Source organism: Rattus norvegicus, chromosome 9 (assembly GCF_036323735.1).
Source record: "Rattus norvegicus strain BN/NHsdMcwi chromosome 9, GRCr8, whole genome shotgun sequence".
Lineage (NCBI taxonomy): Eukaryota > Metazoa > Chordata > Mammalia > Rodentia > Muridae > Rattus > Rattus norvegicus.
The window spans coordinates 20511968-20530661 of record NC_086027.1 but is presented as its reverse complement, the minus strand read 5'-3'; the positions used below and the strand labels follow the sequence as shown (position 1 = coordinate 20530661).

At 49.9% G+C, this 18694-nt stretch overlaps 2 long non-coding RNA genes across 2 annotated transcripts in view; both read left to right on the top strand.

Annotated features, from left to right (window-relative positions):
• LOC102554116 (uncharacterized) overlaps positions 1-520 on the top strand; it is a 9198-nt gene extending 8678 nt beyond the window's left edge. The window contains exon 4 of the long non-coding RNA XR_010054647.1: positions 197-520. This is a non-coding gene — a long non-coding RNA (uncharacterized LOC102554116). The remainder of the gene's footprint in view (positions 1-196) is intronic.
• A 9993-nt stretch (positions 521-10513) lies between these two features.
• Positions 10514-12702, top strand: LOC134480268 (uncharacterized). The gene is made up of 2 exons (XR_010054646.1): positions 10514-10949; positions 11671-12702. It is a non-coding gene; the product is annotated as an uncharacterized LOC134480268 (long non-coding RNA).
• The last annotated feature ends 5992 nt before the right edge of the window (positions 12703-18694 follow it).

The window sequence follows — 18694 nt, the reverse complement described above, 5'->3', positions numbered from 1 at the left end:
TTCTTTCTGTCCAGCGCTGGTCCTATTCCCAATTCTGTGGTGTTTTCTCTATTTTTTTCACGTCCCTCTAGTCTCTCCCTGGTCTTGCCTTCTCTTCTCTCTGCTCTGACCCACAGCCGCCCACCCTCCTGCCTCATCTCCCCTCCTCTCCCCTTTCTTTTTTTTTTTTAAGTTTTTTTTTCTTTTAACTTTCAAGGTCATTCCGGACTCCTGATGCCGCCAGTCCCTCAGTGAGACGTGAGCGCCATTGGCGTCCGTGGCCTCTGTTTCCGTGGCAACCCAGTAACCATTAATTTTCAATTAAAGGAGACAAAAAGCTGGATGACAGCTCTGGGTCTGCTGAAGATGTCAAGAATCTGTATTAATATACAGCAAGAGAGCATAATTGTGTGTCCATCTTCCAGAGCGGTGAAAAATGGGGGGATAATTACCGGCTCGAAAGCCACTCTGTAATTTAGTTCTTACTGTCACCACAGCCCTACACATTAGCATAAATTAAAAGCAGGGTTTATTGTTATCGAAGTGCATTGATATCGCCAGACCCGCTTTCTTCCTTTTAACTGTTTGTTGTGGATGAAGTGACTCCCTGGTTCTTGCCGGGGTCTCCCTGGGATAGAGGGGAAACTCCAGTGTTAGACCTGGAAGGTTGGGACCATTTTTTCTGCCATCCTCGGGTCCTCCCGGTGGAGAGAGCGACGAGGTCTGTGGATGATGGGCAGGTGTGGCTCTATTTTTTGCTCACCTATGAGGCCATCCTATGCCTAAGAGCTCTCCAGCTCTTTCTCATGGGTTTCACTGTCCAACCAGGTTCATCTTAAAGTCTATCTCCAGTCCCTTGGGTCCACAGCGGGGGGGCCAAGGATCCTTTAGGATGCAGTATGATCATGGCCAACCTGTTAGAGGGATGGGTCAGCACAGAAGGGTCTCCCCTCCCTGTCTGGAGACGGAGATGCCAGGAGATGGGACCTTCTTGATTTCACGGTTCAGGATATTGTCAGTGAAAGTGGAGACACTCCAAATGGAGCCAAGTACCTCTGGGTCACCTAGAACCCTGGGTCCCCAGACAGAGCCTCAGGGGCCCTTCCTCTTGCTGTTTGCCCGCACTTCCCTGTGGTCTTGAGTCTTGTCACCCTGCAGCCTCAGCTCAGAGGAGTCAGAGTGCCTCAAAGTATCTCTCTGCCAGAGTGCCAGTGACAGCCGCAGAGACCCAAGCATTTCCGCAAATAAGGGTGTGATGTGGGGCTTTTCTCGCATTCTATCCAGAGAGAGCTGTCCTTCAGCGGGAATTTAGTGCAATTACCCTTAAGGGAGAGATCCTTACACAGCCAGTCACAACACTGACCTCCTAGCTGAGGTTTGACAGCAAAATTACAGGCTGTGTACTCAACACAGGGGTATCCTCCCTTTTTGAGGGGTGGGGGGAGGAAGGAGGAGGAAGCGAAGGAGATACAGACGCTTTGAAAGGAAAAGGGCTGGCTTCCAGCTGCCAGGCATGAGGGTTCTCCTTGGCAAGGTGTCGACAGGGCAAAGAGAAGGAACCCTGAGGTGCCCAGGCACTCTGGCTGCCAAGGGGGGGGGGGGCTGGGACAGCAGTCCCGCCCTATGGATGTCTGAGCCACAGTCTGCAATTCTATGATCCCGGCAGAAGTGCATCTGATTCCAGGTTGAGCCTTGGAGCGCTAGGAATTACGTAATAAAATACTTATAGCGTGTCTTCCAGACATCTGTCCCTCGGTCCTTCCCGTGGTGCTGGAATGTTCTTGTACCTCAGAGAGAACACATTCAAGGCCCTGTGAGCCTCACCTGTGTCACCTGGGTAAGGCTCACAGGCTAATGTGCTGCTGGTTCAGACTCAGAATGGGCTTATCTCTCAGGTGTGCTGGCCTGTCACCTGGCGGGACACTAAGGGCAAACAACAGATGACTTCTCTTCCAGAGGATTGGAGATGCACTAGGTGGACTTTGGAATCCCCGTAAGGAATGGTGGAAAATCTTAACGTAGAAGCAGCCCCAGAGATTTCTCCCAGGGATGTTTCCCCCTCTCCATCTCTCTGCCCAGTCCAGGAGCTCTGTGCCTCTAAGTCCCTTCCACTAGTCAACAGCCTTGACGGCTTGCATTTCCTCCTGAGGGTGACCGAAAGCCCACTTGTCCTGGATTCCTACCCTCCTTGTGGACTTTGGACAATGAGAAGGTCTTTTCAGTGCCTGCAGATAACTGCAGGTGCCCCCCTCACCTCCTCCTGTCTGGAAACTGGTAGACAGGCCCCAAATGAGGGCATTTTGTAGCTCATCTTTCCAAGAGCAAAGAGGACTGAGAGTGCAAGGGGCCCAACCGGCAGACCCAGTGTTTAGTGAGCACCTACTGTATACACTCCATGCACGAACACCCGCCATTCTTCCTTCCATCTTCCCGCCCAGGTTACCTGGTTAGCAAAAGGCAGAGCCAGGGGGGAGCAGAGGTCCCCAGTTGCACCTGAAGACTTGCTTCAAGAGGTAATGTTGCTCCTAATCTAACTCATGGGGCGCCTTCACGTTGGAAGTGTGTCAGACGTTACCTGTCTCCCTATCTTCAGAACCTACCGTCCTTGCGGCCTGGAAGGGAGAAAGGATTCTTGGGAAAAGCCAATACGAGTCTATGGCTTCCCGCCTGCAGGTTCACAGCCCACACCCATCTCACCAGGGACACGGGCAGCGCCTTGATTCTTCCTCCCCATTGAACCTGTCCCTGAGGTCCTACCTGGGCCCTCTGCCCTTATAGAGATACCCACCAGAGTCATCCCTCAGCCATCCCTCAGCCTTGGTAACTTTGGCCTCCTCAATTAGGGTCTCCTTACCTGGTGTATGCTCATCGTTTGTATAGAGCCTTACTTGGCTCTGTTGAGCGCCAAGTCCCCCACATGGTAGAAAGCAGGTGCTTCTTACATCTGGCCAGTGGAAGGATGCAGGCTCAGCATACTGAGGCCCAGGGGCAGCACCCTGAGTGTCTCAGGGGCTGAGTAGGTCTGGCTTTACGTAAGAGATCACTCTGGTGTATGTTAGATTTCAGGTTGTAAGGTTTATGGCATGGGCCCAGACCCTACTCCTAGTCTGAACTTTGAGTATGGCAGAGTGGAATCCTGGAAACTTTTTTTTTTTTTAGTTTAACTGTGAGTGTGTGTAGTAGGCATGTGGGTTAAGTGTGTAAATCTTTTTTTTTTTTTTTTTTTTAGGTTCTTTTATTCGGAGCTGGGGACCGAACCCAGGGCCTTGCGCTTCCTAGGTAAGCGCTCTACCACTGAGCTAAATCCCCAGCCCAAGTGTGTAAATCTTAATATAGATGTGGTGGTCCGCGATCAACTGTCTTTCCTCAGCTGTTTACTGCTCTTATTATTATTATTACTTTATTTGTGTGTGTGTGTGTGTGTGTGTGTGTGTGTGTGTTCACACCTTGCATATCTATGCCAGAGGACATTTTGCCAGACTCTCTTCTTCTACCACGAGGGTAGTAAGGCTGGGTGGCAAGCACCTTCTTCCCCTGAACCATCTTGCTGGCCTTCCCCACCTTTATTTTTTGAGACAGGGTCTCTCAACGACCCTGAAGTTCATCAGTTGGGCAAGGCCAGCTGACCGGTAAACTTCAGTGACCTTCTTGTCTCCACTCCTCACCCCAGGTTGGGCTTTTCACATAGGCTCGGGTCATCTCGATTCAGGCTCTCTGACTTGTGTGCCAGACAGGCCACTGATGGAGCCGTATCTCGGCTCCTTCATGCAGGGTTTCTGCCTCCATCCCGCTGCAGGTCCTTCTGGGTACCTCCTTTCTAACAGCTGCAGACTGAGAAGGATTCCTTTTAGCCTCCCTCTGCTACCATTAGCCCAGGAGGACCCACAGTTACAGCCGGGCTCTTCTCCCTCTCCCAAGACTCAGGTAGTTTACCTGGGCTGGAGTCCACACCCAGGAGTCCAAGGGTGCCCCTGGGAGGCCCTCACCCTAGCCTCCAAGTGGCTCTCCTCCCCACAGATGGTAAATCCTGGCCCCAGAGTGGCCACACAGAGCATGCCTCTTAAACAAACACTACTCCTTGCTGTTTATCTCCCTGGCCTTTAAACAAACTCTTTCAAAGGTTTCTGCTGATAGTGGGAGATTTGCTGAAAACCATTCCTTGCTTAAAAGCCCTGGGTTTATGCTGCAGGGTGGGGGTTGTGGGGCCTTCAGGCCTGGCGTTTCTCAGCCTCGGGACCACATGTTTATCCTCTGGGCCTCGATAGAGAAGCAGCAGAGGCTAATCTTTATGGAAAAGAAAAATAATAAAAGCAGGAAAGGGGAGGGGCGAGGCGGGGAAGGTTTGGTTCTTGTCAAGGACTCCAAGAGGCTGTGGCAGGTTGGGGTGTGGCAGTGCCCACCAACTCTGCGGTGGGGGTGGGGCCCAGTGCCAGGGTGGGCGGGGCTCTCCGGACTTTGTACAGAAGGCAGGTGAGCCTCCCCTTGGCCTCCCATCCCCTACAGAGACCAGGGTGGGCCTCTCCCAAGAGCATTGGGAAGGAGTGGGGGTGGAGGTGGGGCCTGATGACAATCACGTGGCCCTGCTGTTTGCCCTCCTCTGCCTTCAACCTGAGTTCTGGAAGCATGGCGTGCCTTTTAACGCGTCCTTCAGCATGCCCGCTGATCTTGTTCAAAAACCATTCACTTAATTCAGTGTTTCTCAACCTGTAGGTCGCGACCACTTCGGGGTTGAACGACCCTTTTACAGGGTCACCTAAGACCAGTGGAAATCATAGATATTTATATTATGACTTGTAACAGTAGCAAAATTACAGTTACGAAGTAGCATCAAAAATAATTTTATGTTTATGGGTCACCACAATGTGAGGAACTGTATTCAAGGGTGGCAACATTAGGAAGGTTTAGAACCACTGATTTAATTCCCACAATACAACAGATCCCAGTAAGGAGCTTGGCTTTGCAGCTGGGGAAACAAAGGCATAGAAAGATCACTGGGACACATCCCCTTTGGTTTGGGCTCACAGGGGATGAAGTGTGGGTGTCACATTTGAAAATGACTCTTCCCAAGTGGGGAACTGTTGTTGTTGTAGGGCGTGACACTGTTTCCCTCAATCCTCCCAATGATCCAGAATGTTCTCAGTTCCATGGTGTCATTGACCACACCAGGATTTTTGTTTTTTCTTTTATTGTGTCTCATGTACCCTTGGCTGGCCCCAAAATCTGTATGTTGTTGAGATGAGTTTTTTTTTTTCTTTTTTCTTTTTTTTGTTTTTTTGTTTTTTTAAGATAGGGTTTCTCTGTGTAGCTCAGGCTGTCCTGGAACTCATTCTGCAGACCAGGCTGTCCTCGAACTCAGAGATCCACTTGCTCTGCCTCCTGAGAGCTGGCATCAAAAGTGTGTGCCACCACCACCTGGTGAGATGGCCCTTTTGCTTTATATATGTGTATGTGTGTGCTTCTGTGTGTGAGTATGTGTGTGTAAGTGCTTTATGTGTATGTGTGTGTATCTGTGTGTATGTGCATGTGAGTGCTTTACGTGTATGTGTGTGAGTATTTGCATGTGAGTGCTTATGTGTATGTGTGTGTATCTGTGTGTGAGTATGTGCGTGTGAATGCAGGTGCAGGAGGAGGCCAGAGGTGTCAGATCCTAAATGCCAGGAATTTAGGCATGCACCATCGTGTCTTGCTAAGCGCATGGAAATTAAAATAATGACACTTCTTAGAATCCGAGATTTACACTAGCTGTTATTGTTGCTTTTAGGACTGTGCCTTTCTACATATCCCTGGCTCCCTTCCATCTCACACAGATCCGCCTGCCCTCTACCTCTGTGATGGGATCAACGGCGTGCACTTCCATGGCTAGCTTCACTCTGAGGTTTATGGAAGAAGGAGCAGGTGGGCTGGAGAGCTGACTCAGTGGCTAAGAGCATTGGCTGCTCCTCCAGAGAACCCAGGTTAGTTCCCAGCACACATAACTCATAACCATCTCCAACTCCAGTACCCGGACTTCAATGCCTTCTTTTGGCCGCCGTGGGCATCTGCGGTCAGGTGGTACACAGGGGTGCACTCAGGGCACACATACACATAAAATAAAAACAAACCAATTATAGTAATACGTAAAGGATCTCTATGGCAGTGGGGCGGGCACGCATGGGTGATTTGCCCTCCTCTCATAACCCACCTCCAAAGCCTTGAGGCAATCATAGAGACACCTGAGGTGGGAAAGCGGTGTGGAGGGAGTGGCTTAGTCTGTAGAGTACTTGTCTGGCATGTGCAAAGCCTCGGCAAATGGAAAAACTGGTTGTGGTGGTGCACACCTGTAATCCCAACACTTGGGAATGGATCAGAGGTTCAAGGTCACCCATAGCTACAAGAGACTCCCGGGGAGTGGGAGAGAAAGGTGCCGAGACAAAGACACCAGAATGAGCCATCTACATCCAAGACCCATTAAGATGTGGAGGTGGGATTCGAACCACAATAAGTGGCAGTGTACTGATTTCTGTCACCTCTTCTTCATTGACTCTGGAATCCAGAAAGGTCAAGTGGCTTGACTGCTTCAAGATGGCCTTCCACAGGCTGGAAAGGGGCCTGGGCCAGGGGTCTTAGGTATTGTTGGTAGGCTCCTGGGCTCCTGGGTGCTGAGCTTGTCTGAAACCTCTCAAGGGCAGAGGCCCAGGCAGGGGCAGGTGTCACACTGACTTCCCTTGTTTGTTTGTTCCTTTCCTGTGGCAGGTAGGGCTGGAGCAGAGAGCCAGGTAGGAATTTCCACAGCTAGCAGCCCAGGAGCTCAGGCAGGAAGCCACTCCCGCCTCTTGTTGACAAGCCTGGGGCCACACCCCTCAAGTTAGCACAGGCTGACATTCCCCTCCCCCAACCCCTGCTCACTGCCAAATACCTTTCCCTTCCAGAAAGCACCTTTCAGCTAGCACCTGAGCTGCCCTGAGGAAGAGAGAGAGAGAGAGAGAGAGAGAGAGAGAGAGAGAGAGAGAGAGAGAGAGAGAGAGAGAGAGGAGGTTGAGGGCAAAAAGAGATCAGGTGGGAGGTGGGGTAGTACAGGTTAGTGCGGAGTTCTGTGAGTGACTGTCTCCCACCTCTCTCCCTCCATTTTGTATTACTCTTTCTTTACAGAGAAACATCCGGCTTCCAAAAAAACGTTTCCTTCCTCCTAGCAACTCTTGCTGTAAGATACATGATTCACACCAAGGTAAACATGACTAGTAACGGCCTCCAAAGCGACACTTTCCGGGGAAGAGTTGGCAGCCGGCCCCTTTGTGAATTCTTTGATTTTGCTCAACGATTTCCTCGGGTGTTCCTGGAGGAGACTCTATTGCTGCCCCACCTTTCACTGCCCAGACTGGGGCAGCTATCCAGACTGTTCGGCTAGCCGCTGTCTCGGCTTTGGTCTCTGTGGGTAATGATACCCTGGCTTGGTGACTTGCATGTAGGTTTGCTGCTTTTAGTCCAAGTTCTAATTTGCCCCCGTCCATATGAAATGTTGGGGACACTGCCCAGTTTGAAAGGGGGGGCTGCCTAATGATAAGCCTTCAGGCAGATGCCGAGCTCCCCAGGAAGCTGGGCAGGCACTCACGCAGGACATCAGACCTTGGGGTAGAATGTCTATCAGGGTCTCCAGAGGAGTTTTTCTCTATCCTCAGCAGCGGAGGGCCCTTCTGTGAGTTATCAGGAGAGACAGGGCTCAGGGATGCCAGGGATCTAAGCAATCATCTGGCCTAGTGGCTTAGAAAAGGTACAGCCTTGGGGATATAGCTCACTTAATAGTGCTAGCCTTGTATGTATGCGTCCCAGGCTCAATTCTCAACACTGTGCTAACCAGGTTTAGTGGGGGCACACTTGTAACCCCAGCATTTTAAGAGTCCAGCACAGGAGGATTATAGGTTCACTGTTAACTAACAGCTGGGACTACCTAATGAGGTCAAGTCTAGCCTGGGCTGCTGCCTTAAAAAGCAAAACAAAACAAAAAAACAGATATGGAGAGATGGCTCAGAGGTTAAGAGCACTGACTGCTGTTCCAGAGGTCCTGAGTTCAAATCCCAGCACCCACATGGTGGCTCACAACCATCTGTAATGGACTGTGATGCCCTCTCTGGTGTGTCTGAAGACAGCAACAGTGTACTCATGTGCATAAAATAAATAAAAATTTAAAAAAACAAACAAACCAACAGGGGCTCGATTCAGGGTATCATTCATTACCCACAAGGTCCAGAGCTTGGACAGTAGCCTACCATTCTGAAGATGTCTCTTCAGGGACTGTACAAGAGGTCAAGTGGGGGTGGAGGGTTGGGGGTTGTAGGGTAGGGGTTGGGGTTGGGAGGTTGGGTGGTGGAGTCTTCCCCAGGAATGCCCAGAGAAACTGTTGAGAGAATCAAAAAAATGCAGAGAGGGGTCTTGGAAAGTCAACAAGCACGAAGGCCTGAGTTTGGGTCCCCAGTACCCATATAGAAGCTATAGCTTGTGGAGCTCATGGCCAGCCGGTCTAGGCAAACGTATAAACTCCTGATTCGGTGAGAGATCTTCCCCGAATGCACCTACAGACATAACACTTAGAAGGTAGAGACAGGATGATCAAGACAATATCCAGCTACACAGCAAACAGGATCCTCAGAGCAAGCTGGCTAGGAAGACAAGCCATATCGATGAGCTCTGGATTTGATTGAGAGAGCCTGTCTCAGTGAAGAAGGTGGAAGAGGGAATGATTCCACACACCAACCTTGAGCCTCAACACACATGCACACATGCAAACACATGCATATACAAGCACGCAATGCACATACATGCACACATCGACACACACATACAAAAACACACATGCATATGCATACCACACACAATAGAAATTAAAAACGATTTAGTAACAATAAAACAATGGAAGGGGATCTGGCTCAGTTGATGGCGTGCTTGTCTAGCACGGATGAGGCCCTGGGTTCAATGAACGGAACCCTGTAAACTAGGCACAGTGACGCATGCCTTCAGTCCTTGCAAATGGGAGGTACAGATGGAGGGTCAGAAGTTGAAAGTCATAGTGAGTTCAAGGCCAGCCTGGGCGATTGGCACCCTGTCTCAACCCCTGACACTCCCATCCCCCAGATGCCACCACAGAACTCAAAAGTACGTATCCTGCTTCAGGCTTGGTCTGCAGAGTGCAACACGGCCTTCAAGCTCAGTTTCAGGGTGACTTCCACGGAGCCATTCTCAGTCTTCCTCAGGCCGATGCTTTCTGTTGTCCTTCCTCTCTCTCCTCAGCACCTGCCCCAACTTTCTTCATTTCTGCTCGCCCGGGGGCCAGCGTAACCCTCAAGCATCCAGTCTGCACAAGATTGTTTCCAAGGCTGCTGGCCTACTTTCTGGGGTGCTGGGGAGACACGTTGGGTCGGCTGGGGACGAGGAGGACAGAGTATATACTGACTTTGGAGGACAGTTCCTTAACGACAGAGGAGGGCCACAGAGCCCTCGGAGCCTGGCAACCAAGGTTGGCTCAGCCCCTCAGCAAGCTCCATCTCAGCACCAAGCAGGAAGAGAAGCAGAGGAGAAGCCTGGGCCCTGGCACCCTGGTGAGTTCTGTCTTGGGTCCTGAGAGCTCAGCCTTTGGTGTCCAGAGCCTGCAACACTCCCAGGGCCATTGCTACAATTACATCTGCAAGTGCTTAGCCCTCAGCTTAATGACTTAAAAGCCACCAACTGACCTAGAGTCAAGCCCTGTGTGGGCAGGAAGGGAGGGTGGCCCAGGACACATTGCTTCAGACCTTCCTTTTTTTTTTTTTTTTTTTGGTTCTTTTTTTCGGAGCTGGGGACCAAACCCAGGGCCTTGCACTTCCTAGGCAAGCGCTCTACCACTGAGCTAAATCCCCAACTGCTTCAGACCTTCCTTAATGACCACTAGGTCACTGGGGATGGAGTCACTATAACCCATTTGTCTCTCCCCAGCTCTCCCACCCTAACCTTTCCTCAGACCCCCTTCTCATGCAAACCCAGAATCCTTTGGGTGGTTAGACCGGACATGTCCCCAACTACCAAGACTGAGAGTTGCCAAGGCAGAAAGTAACCAAGCCAGAGTGCCTGGCGGTTTGTCATCCGGAATCCTTTTTAGCTGGTGTGTTGGGTGCGGGAGGTAGATGGTAGAACAAAGCGGGAGGAGCTGGTAAGCGCTAATCGGGGATAACAGAGCGACATGTTTTTATTTTATTATTATTAGTTGTTCTGCTTTGCTTCAGACAGGGCTTCTGTATTCCAGGCTGGCCTCAAATGCCCTATGGGATTATGGGCATGCAACGACTTGCCTAGTTCTGGTTTGCTTTGCTTTGCTGTTTGGATCTATGCAGCACCTCACCTAGTTGATTTGGTTGTGGAGACCAAATCCAGGTCTTTGTGCAAACTTGGCACACATTCTACCAACTGAACCACACACACCCAGGCCCTGTTTTGCCTAATGTTTCGTGGTGTTGAAGATTGAATTCAGGGCACCTTGGAACATGCCAGGCCAAATGTTCTACCACTGAATTCTACCCCTCGCCTTTGGTTTTCTAAGACAGGGTCTCTCTATGAAGTCCCGGCTGGCCTCGAACTTGAGACCTTCCTGCCTCTGCCTGCCAAGTGCTTTGGTTACTGATGTGTGTTCCTATGCCCAACCAGCAAACAGTTTTTAATTTACATTATCTTATTTTTAAATTATGTGTCTGTGTGGGGTGTGCGCGCGCGAGTACAGATAGTCTCACAGGCCAGGAGAGGGTGTCAGATGCCCTGGAGCTGGAGTGATAGGCAGCTGTGAGCCACTCTGCAGGAACAGTGTGTGCTGTTCGCTGCTGAGCCATCTCTCAAACACTTGTTGCAGGCCTGCACATGTGTAGCCGCTCATGGGGTGAACGTGGTGCGTGTGGGGGTCAGAGGACAACTTTTGGGGGTAAATTCTTCCCGTCTGCCATGGAGGGTTCCAAGTCAGGACATCAGGCTTGGCGGTAAGTGCCTTTACCCACTGAGCCAGCTCGCCCACTGCAAACATTTTTAAAAGGGTGTTGATGCTCAAATGGACCAGCCTGGGGGTAGGGACAGGAGGGGAAGCAAAGAGAGCAATTAGGGAACCGATTGAGATGACCAGGTGAGAGGCATTGATGGCCGAAATCCAGAGAGATGACCCGGATGGTAGGTAACGTGCCCCATCAGATCTGTCAGTCTTTGAGTGGCTGCTGAAACATTTGTTGAAGGAGGAGGGTTTGCCCATCGACGATGAAAATACCAACTGGTAAATTGGTAAAGTAAAAGAGTCAGATGGTAGACTGATGGGCTTAGAATGTACAGAGCCCTCCCTCCGTGGTGCCCTAACCGCCACACTGCATAAGCCAGGCAAAGGTGCTTGAAATCCCAGACCTCAGGAGGAGGTAAGGGAAGGTGGGTCAAGGAAGGATCCAGGGTCATCCTGGGCTTTATTATGAGTTAGAGGCTAGCCTGGGCTACACAAGACCTCACCATGAAAAAAAAACAAAGGTTACAGGTGCTCAAGGCTCAGAGGCCCTTTCTCCCTGTCCAGCCCCTGGTAGAACGCTCAGATCTTTAGAAGGAACAGGCAACAGCCTCGTGGAATGGGTCTTGCTTGATTTAAGTTCGGCAATATGATTTATCTCTTTTAAATATTTAGACATATGGAATGTGAACCCCCATTTGTCCTTTTGCCCCATCCAGGGATGAGTGGAAAACTCCTGAAGGCTGGGATCGTGTCTGCCCAGCCTCGAGCACCCTACTCTGGGCCCCTGGTAATTTCCACCAGACTGGAAGGAGAAACAGATCCCGGCCTGGCAGTAACACACGTGTACTCTGTCTGCTCTGGGAAGGGCTGGATTGTTCAGAGGTTTTTAAAAGATTTGTCCTGGAATGGGGGTGGGGGGTGGTGGAGGAAGCTGACCCCAAACCCAGGAGAAGATGGTATGGGTTAGAAGCCCAGGTAAGCTCGGAGGATCTTCGGATGTTCAGCTCCCGGTGCATCTTGTCATCCGACATGATGCTGGTAACTCCATCGGCCCACCTCCCTCTCAGTCAGCTGGGCAGACTCAGGGTCTGGCTTACGAGGACTTCTAGAAAGCATTGATTATTGCTAGCTCATAAAATGGCCCCTTGGAAGGGATGTTTGAATTTTTAAATTACGTTTTGTTTATCTCTGTGGTTCTTTCCTTCCCTATATGGGTCTGTGAGATGGAACCCAGGTTGTGGAGTTTGACTGCAAAAATGCCTCGATTAGACGAGCCATCTCCAGGGCTCCTGGAACAGGCTTGTAAACCAAGCTAAGGTTCAGGGCAGCCTGTCAATCTGTCACTCGGTGACTTAGGCAGAAGGACAGACAGAAGGGTGGGCTGCATGAGGCCCTGTCTCAGAACCAAAGGATCTTGGACCAGTGAGAGGGTTCAGCGGGTGAAGGCATTTGCCGCACAAGCCTGTTCATCTGAGTTCAGTTCCCAGGTCCCACATAAAGGAGGAAAGAGAAGATGTCTCAAGTTTCCCCTCTGACCTCCATGTGCCCATCATAGTACAACAAGAGCCAGGCATAATGGTGTCCACCTTTAGTCCCAGCACTCTTGGAGGCAGAGGCAGGAGGATCTCTGAGTTTGGGGCCAGCCTGGTCTACACTGCTAATTCCAAGACATCCCGGGCCACACATGGAAACCCTGTTTTGAAAACCAATAAATAAACAACGTAAGCAAATAAAAAATTTAAGTAACAAAATAAGGCCAGCTGAAGTGTGTGGTTCCTAGCATTTCGTGTTGACTGTAGTGCCACACTGTCCCAGGCCATCTGTAGCCTTGGGTAACTTGTCCTGATCTGCTTCTTCAAAGTTCCACCCTGTCATCTCCAGGAACCTTGGCAGAACTCCTCCCCATCTCCCTCTCCTTCCCCTCCCCTCCCCCTCCCCACATTTCTCTTTTTGATTTCTCTCTGTCTCTGTCTCTCTGTCTCTGTCTCTGTCTCTGTCTCTGTCTGTCTCCTCTCTCTCTCTCTCTCTCTCTCTCTCTCTCTCTCTCTCTCTCTCTGTGTTGCTGAGGTAAGAAGAGAGCATTCGGTCCCACAGAGCAGGGGTTGTAAATCCAGTGTGGTTTTGGGGAACCCAGTTCAGCTCCTCTGGAAGATCAACAGTTGCTTTTAACCTCTGAGTCACCTCTTCAGCCCATACTCTCAAACCCGGATTCCATGCAGCTGAAGCCAGCCTTAAATAAACCATATAGCCTTGAGTTTGCAGGAATCCCCCTGCCTCTGCCTCCTGAGTGCTGAGACTATTGGCCTGCATGACCATACCCTGTTCATTTGATGCTGGAGGTAAACCCAGGGCATCATGCACGCTAAGCAAGCATTCTTCCGTTTGAGCAGTGTTCTGCCACCTTGGTTTTGGAAGCAGGGTCTCCATAAGCAGCCCAGGCAGGCATCAAGCTTATGGTCCTCCCACCCCAGAATGAGAATGCTGGGATAATGTGTGTGAGCCCCCACAATAGAGAATTGTTTGGAGGGTGAAAATAGGAGTCTGTTCAGAGGTCCATAGCAACGCCTGGCAACAAGGAAAGTTACAAGATTGATGTTCAACACTGTTGGACCAGAATAGCCCCTGAGGTTGCCCACATTCTGCTTTCGCCTTTCCTGACTTTTGGCCTAGATTTGTCGTGATTCTTTGAAAATCATCTTCTAGCATCAGAATGTGGCGGCACATATCTGTCATCTCAACCCTAGATTTGGGTTATTTTAGAGTTTTCAAATATTTATTTATGATTTATTAGCGTGCGCATGCATGTGCGTGCGTGCGTGCGTGCGTGCGTGCGTGTGTATAGAGATCAGAAGACAACTTTACAAGTCAGCTCACTCCTTCCACCTTTATGTGGGTTCTAGGGATTGAACTCAGGTCATTAGGCTTGTACAGCATGCACTTTTATTGGCTGAGCCATCTTGCCAGGGTATTGTATGACATACAACCATACAACTGTATGTATATTGTATGATATACAGTATATGACAAACACCATATGATGTAGTAACACTACATGGTGTGATAAACACTAAAACCAAAAGCATCTTGGTAAGGAAATAGTTTACTTCAGCTACAGTCTGCAGTCTGCTATGTAGGGAAGTCAAGGCAGGAACCTGGAGACAGGAACTACAGCAGAGGCTGAGGAGAAGCTGTGCTCACTGGCTTATTCCCTCCGATGTATTCTGCTTATTTTCTTATACAATCCAAGACCGTTTGTCCAGGGTTGGCAGTGGGCTGGACCTTCCCAATTAACCATTAATTAGGAAAACGCTCTACAGGCCAAGCTGATACGTGGGGGGTGGGAATTTTCCCATTTGAGTGTCCTTCTTCCCTCATGACCCCAGCCTATGTCAAAGTTGATTAAAACCTAATCACTACGCCAGCCCTATTTATTTGAGTGTGTGTGTGTGTGTGTGTGTGTGTGTGTTTGCGCCCATGCGTGCACGTGCAAGTGCACACGTGTCTTCACACGCCAAGGGTGCACGTGTGGTAATCAGAGGACAAACTTAAAGGACTTAGCTCTTTGTGTCTATCAAGTGGGTTTTGGGGATCAAACTCAGGTTGCCAGTTGTCTTAGGATTTTACTGCTGTGAACAGACACTATGACCAGGGCAACTCTTATAAGGACAACGTTTAATTGGGGCTGGCTTACAGGTTCAGAGGTTCAGTCCATTATCATCAGAGAGGGAAGCATGACAGTGTGCTGTCAGATATGGCTCTGGAGAAGGAGCTGGGAGTTCTACATCTTGATCTGCAAGCACTGGATGTAGTTTGAGCATATGACACCACAAAGCCCACCCCCACAGTGACGCACTTCCTCCAACAAGGCCACACCTCCTAATAGTGCCACTCCCTATAGGCCAAGCATTCACACACATGGGTCTGTGAATGTTTTCTTATTCAAACCATCATACTAGTCTTGAGGGCAATTGCTTTTACCTTGTCATCTTGTCCCTGTTTTGTTTCTTTAAGGTCCATTATATTGCTGAGGCTGGGCCCAAACACTGGGTAGTGGGTAATAAACCTGCTCCAGGCTCCTGCATATTGAGATTGCTGTGATGTCTACTAACTCACATGCCTGGTAATCCCAGCACCTTGCAGACTGTAGCAGCAAGATTCTGAGTTCGAGACCAGCCCAAGTAACATCACAGGCCCTTATCTCAGACTATAAGGCCTGTCTAGACAACAATGAATACCTACATCATAACTCTTAGAGGATGAAGTCAGGAGAATCAGAAGTTCAAGACCAGCCTTGGCTACATATCGAGTTTTAGGCTAGCCTGCCGTTGTGGTTTGAATGAGACTGGCCCGCATAGGCTCATATAGTTGAGTGCTTCATCATCAGTTGGCGGACTGTTTGGGAAGGATTTGGCGGTGTTGTGTCTTCGTTGGAGGAGGTATGGCCTTGGGAATGGGATTTGAGGTTTCAGAAGCCCACACCAGGCCTAGCGGCTCTCTCCCTGGCTGGAGATCAGGATGCAAAGCTCTCAGTTACTGCTCTAGCGCTGTGCCTTCTGCTCCCCATCCTGAGAAAGGACCAACCCCCTGAACCGGTCAGCCAGCCCTCAAGTAAGAGCTTTCTTTTATCACAGTTGCTTTGGTCATGGTGTTTCTTCAACAACACTAGAGCAGTAACACCTTCATCTCCTAAGACCTTCTTTTAAACGACCAAAAACAAAACAGAGAGCTAAGAGGGACGTAGCTTAGCGTTGCAATGTTTGCTGAGGATGCCCTAAACTCTATCCATAGCACCACGAAAAGATAATAAATGCCACCCCTCTGGAGGCAAAGACAGGCAGATCTCTGAGTTCAAGGCCGTTGTGGTCTGCGAAGCAAGTTCTAGTACAGCCAGAGCTACATAGAGAGCCCTGGTTCAAAAAGCTAAAGAGGCAGGGAGCTGGAATGTCCACTCAGCAGGTAAGAGCCTGCGCTTCACTTGCAGAGGACACGAGTTCCATCCCCAGCTCTATCAGGGGTGAAGTTGTGTTGCTCACAGGTTGTAACTTCAGCTCTGGGGGACTCTGGCATCTTCTAGATTCCTCAGGCACCTGCACTCCCATAAAGAAATGTCTCCTCCCCACCCCAACATGATGAAAACTAAAATAAATCTTTTTTAAAAAATCAACTCACCAATATCTATGCTCCTAAGGACACTGTTGAGATGCTTGTGTGTGTGTGTGTGTGTGTGCGCACACACACACTTCAAGTATCACTCCTCAAGGCCATGTGCACACACTCCACCTAATGAACTCCTTCTCTGGGTCTTTACTCTGGTGGAGTCCTAGCCACACCTGCTTTGGACGCCCGATTTTCCTCCCATCCCGTTCCAAGCCCACACCTTCCTTTCTCTGCCCCCCCACCCGGCAACCTGTCATAAATCTGTAACTCCGCAGTGTGTGGGGGATGTGGGGGTGAGGGGAAGAGGGGGAGGGAGCCTGGTAGAAACCTGCAGCCAAGCAAACCAACCTCAGCTAGTGAAAAGGGTGGTGATAAATCTCCGTCTATCAGGTTGTTGTAAGCACAAACATTGCCAAACAAGGGCCCAGCTGGCCTGCAGGCCCTCCTTCCTCCAGTGCACAGAGCTTTAAATGGGGATGGTTGCTTTATATATCTGTTTACCGCTGGGATGCAGGGGGAAGGACTGAGGCCAGAGTTCTTAGCCAGGAAATGGGAGGCATGCTAGGTGAGAGCCTCCATTCTCTATACCCGAGCACAACCCTGCTGGCCCGACCCTGCCTCCGCTGTCCCTGTCCTGGTAAGTCCTCTCTGGTACAGTCCACTGGGTGCCGATAGAGGGGACAAGATGCTAGCCCTGTGCCCCAGCTAACTGATATTCAAGCCTCCATAGTAAGGCCTCAACTTACCCCAAAACATGTACTTCTGGTTGATGAGGCCCATTTCTCGCTCTTTTCGAAGTTCTTCACCCTGCTTGGGACTTTTCCTCCTTTCCCTCATCCCTCAGAAGCATCCCTGGCCTCAGCTTCCCCAAGAAGTCTTCCTTGCTGGTCTTCATGGATCTCCCTGAACACCAACCACTGGGAAAGCAGAACTGGGCAGGGAAGAGGTCTGGGCTCAGCTAGGCATCTCCATTCAGACCCGGGAGGTGAGCCTATGTCATAGTCTTACTCTGTACAAAAGGAAAAAGTAGGCCCGGCGGCGGAAGACATTTGTTGCCAAGTCTGACTCCCTGAATTTTTGTCCCGGCACATACATGGCAGGAAAAAACTGACTCCTGCAGGTTTCCTCTGACCTTCGCGTGTGTTCCACGGCCATCGTGTGTGCGCATGTGAGCAAATGCACGTGTAGGTGAATATATTATGAATGAACAAGTATGTATATTATTATTTATGTGTCCCTGTGTGGATGTGTGTGCAGGTGAGCAGGGTGCCCGTGGCGGCTGGAGTTACCTGCCGCCGTAAACTGCCTGAAGTGGTTGCTGAGAACTGAACGCAGATGACTTGGGAAGAGCGGCAAGTGCTCTTAACTGCCAAGCCGTCTCTCAGGCCCACCCAGACATTAAATAATAATGTCATTTGTTGTTGTTGCTGTCTTCCGAGACAGAGTTTCTCTGTAGCTTCGGCTGTCCTGGGACTCACTTCTGCTTCTGCTGGGATTAAAGGTGTCAGCCACCACTGCCTGAGCCTTTATTCTTGTGGTTGCTATGAGATATGAAGGGACACATCCTAAAAGGGCTGGGGGACAAACCTTTTTGACTTGTTCTGTTTTGTTTCTGAGATAGGGTCTTGCCACACAGCCTATCTGTGTTTTAACCTTTGACTCTTCTACCTGTGAGCTTCACCTCCACATCTGGCCACGCTTGTACAGTTGTTCCATTTGTTTGTGTTATGGGGGGGTTCTTTCTTTTTTCTTTTTAAGATTTATTCATTTATTATATATAAGTACACTCTCGCTGTCTTCAGACACACCAGAAGAGGGCATCAGATCTCATTACAGATGGTTGTGAGCCACCATGTGGTTGCTGGGAATTGAACTCAGGACCTCTGGAAGAGTAGTCTGTGCTCTTAACCACTGAGCCATCTCTCTAGCCCTCTTTCTTTTTTCTTTTGAAAGAGTCTCACTACGAATACATGGTGATCTGGAATTCATTATGTAGACCAGGATGGTCTCAAACTCACAGAAACTCACCTGCCTCAGCCTCCCCAGTGCTGTGTATGTTTATATCGTGACTCCTAAAAAAATTTTTTTTCGGGGTTGGGGATTTAGCTCAGTGGTAGAGGCTTGCCTAGCAAGCACAAGGCCCTGGGTTCGGTCCCCAACTCCGAAAAAAAAAAAAAAGAAAAAAAATTTTTTTCTTTTAAATAGAAAGTCATACTATAGTTTTGTAGCCTGGAGCCTATGACAGTCTTCCTGCCTCAGCCTTCTGAGGCACGGATTATAGCTTTGCGTAACCGTTAAGCATGGCACTGGCTTTTCCTACTTGGCTCAGACCTGAGCAGGCCTGGCCCGGTTGTATTTTGTCCATCTGACACAAGCTAGAGTCATTTGGAAAGAGGGACTCCCAGTTGAGAAAATGCCTTGTGAAGGTTGGCCTGTAGCCAATCCTTAAGAATGATTGAAGTGGGAGGGAGCAGCCCACTATGGGCAGTGCCAACCCAAGGCAGGAAGTCCTAGGTTGTGTAGGAAAAAGCAGGCTGAGCAAGCCAGAAGAAGCAAGCCAGTAAGCAGCACCCCTCCATGGCC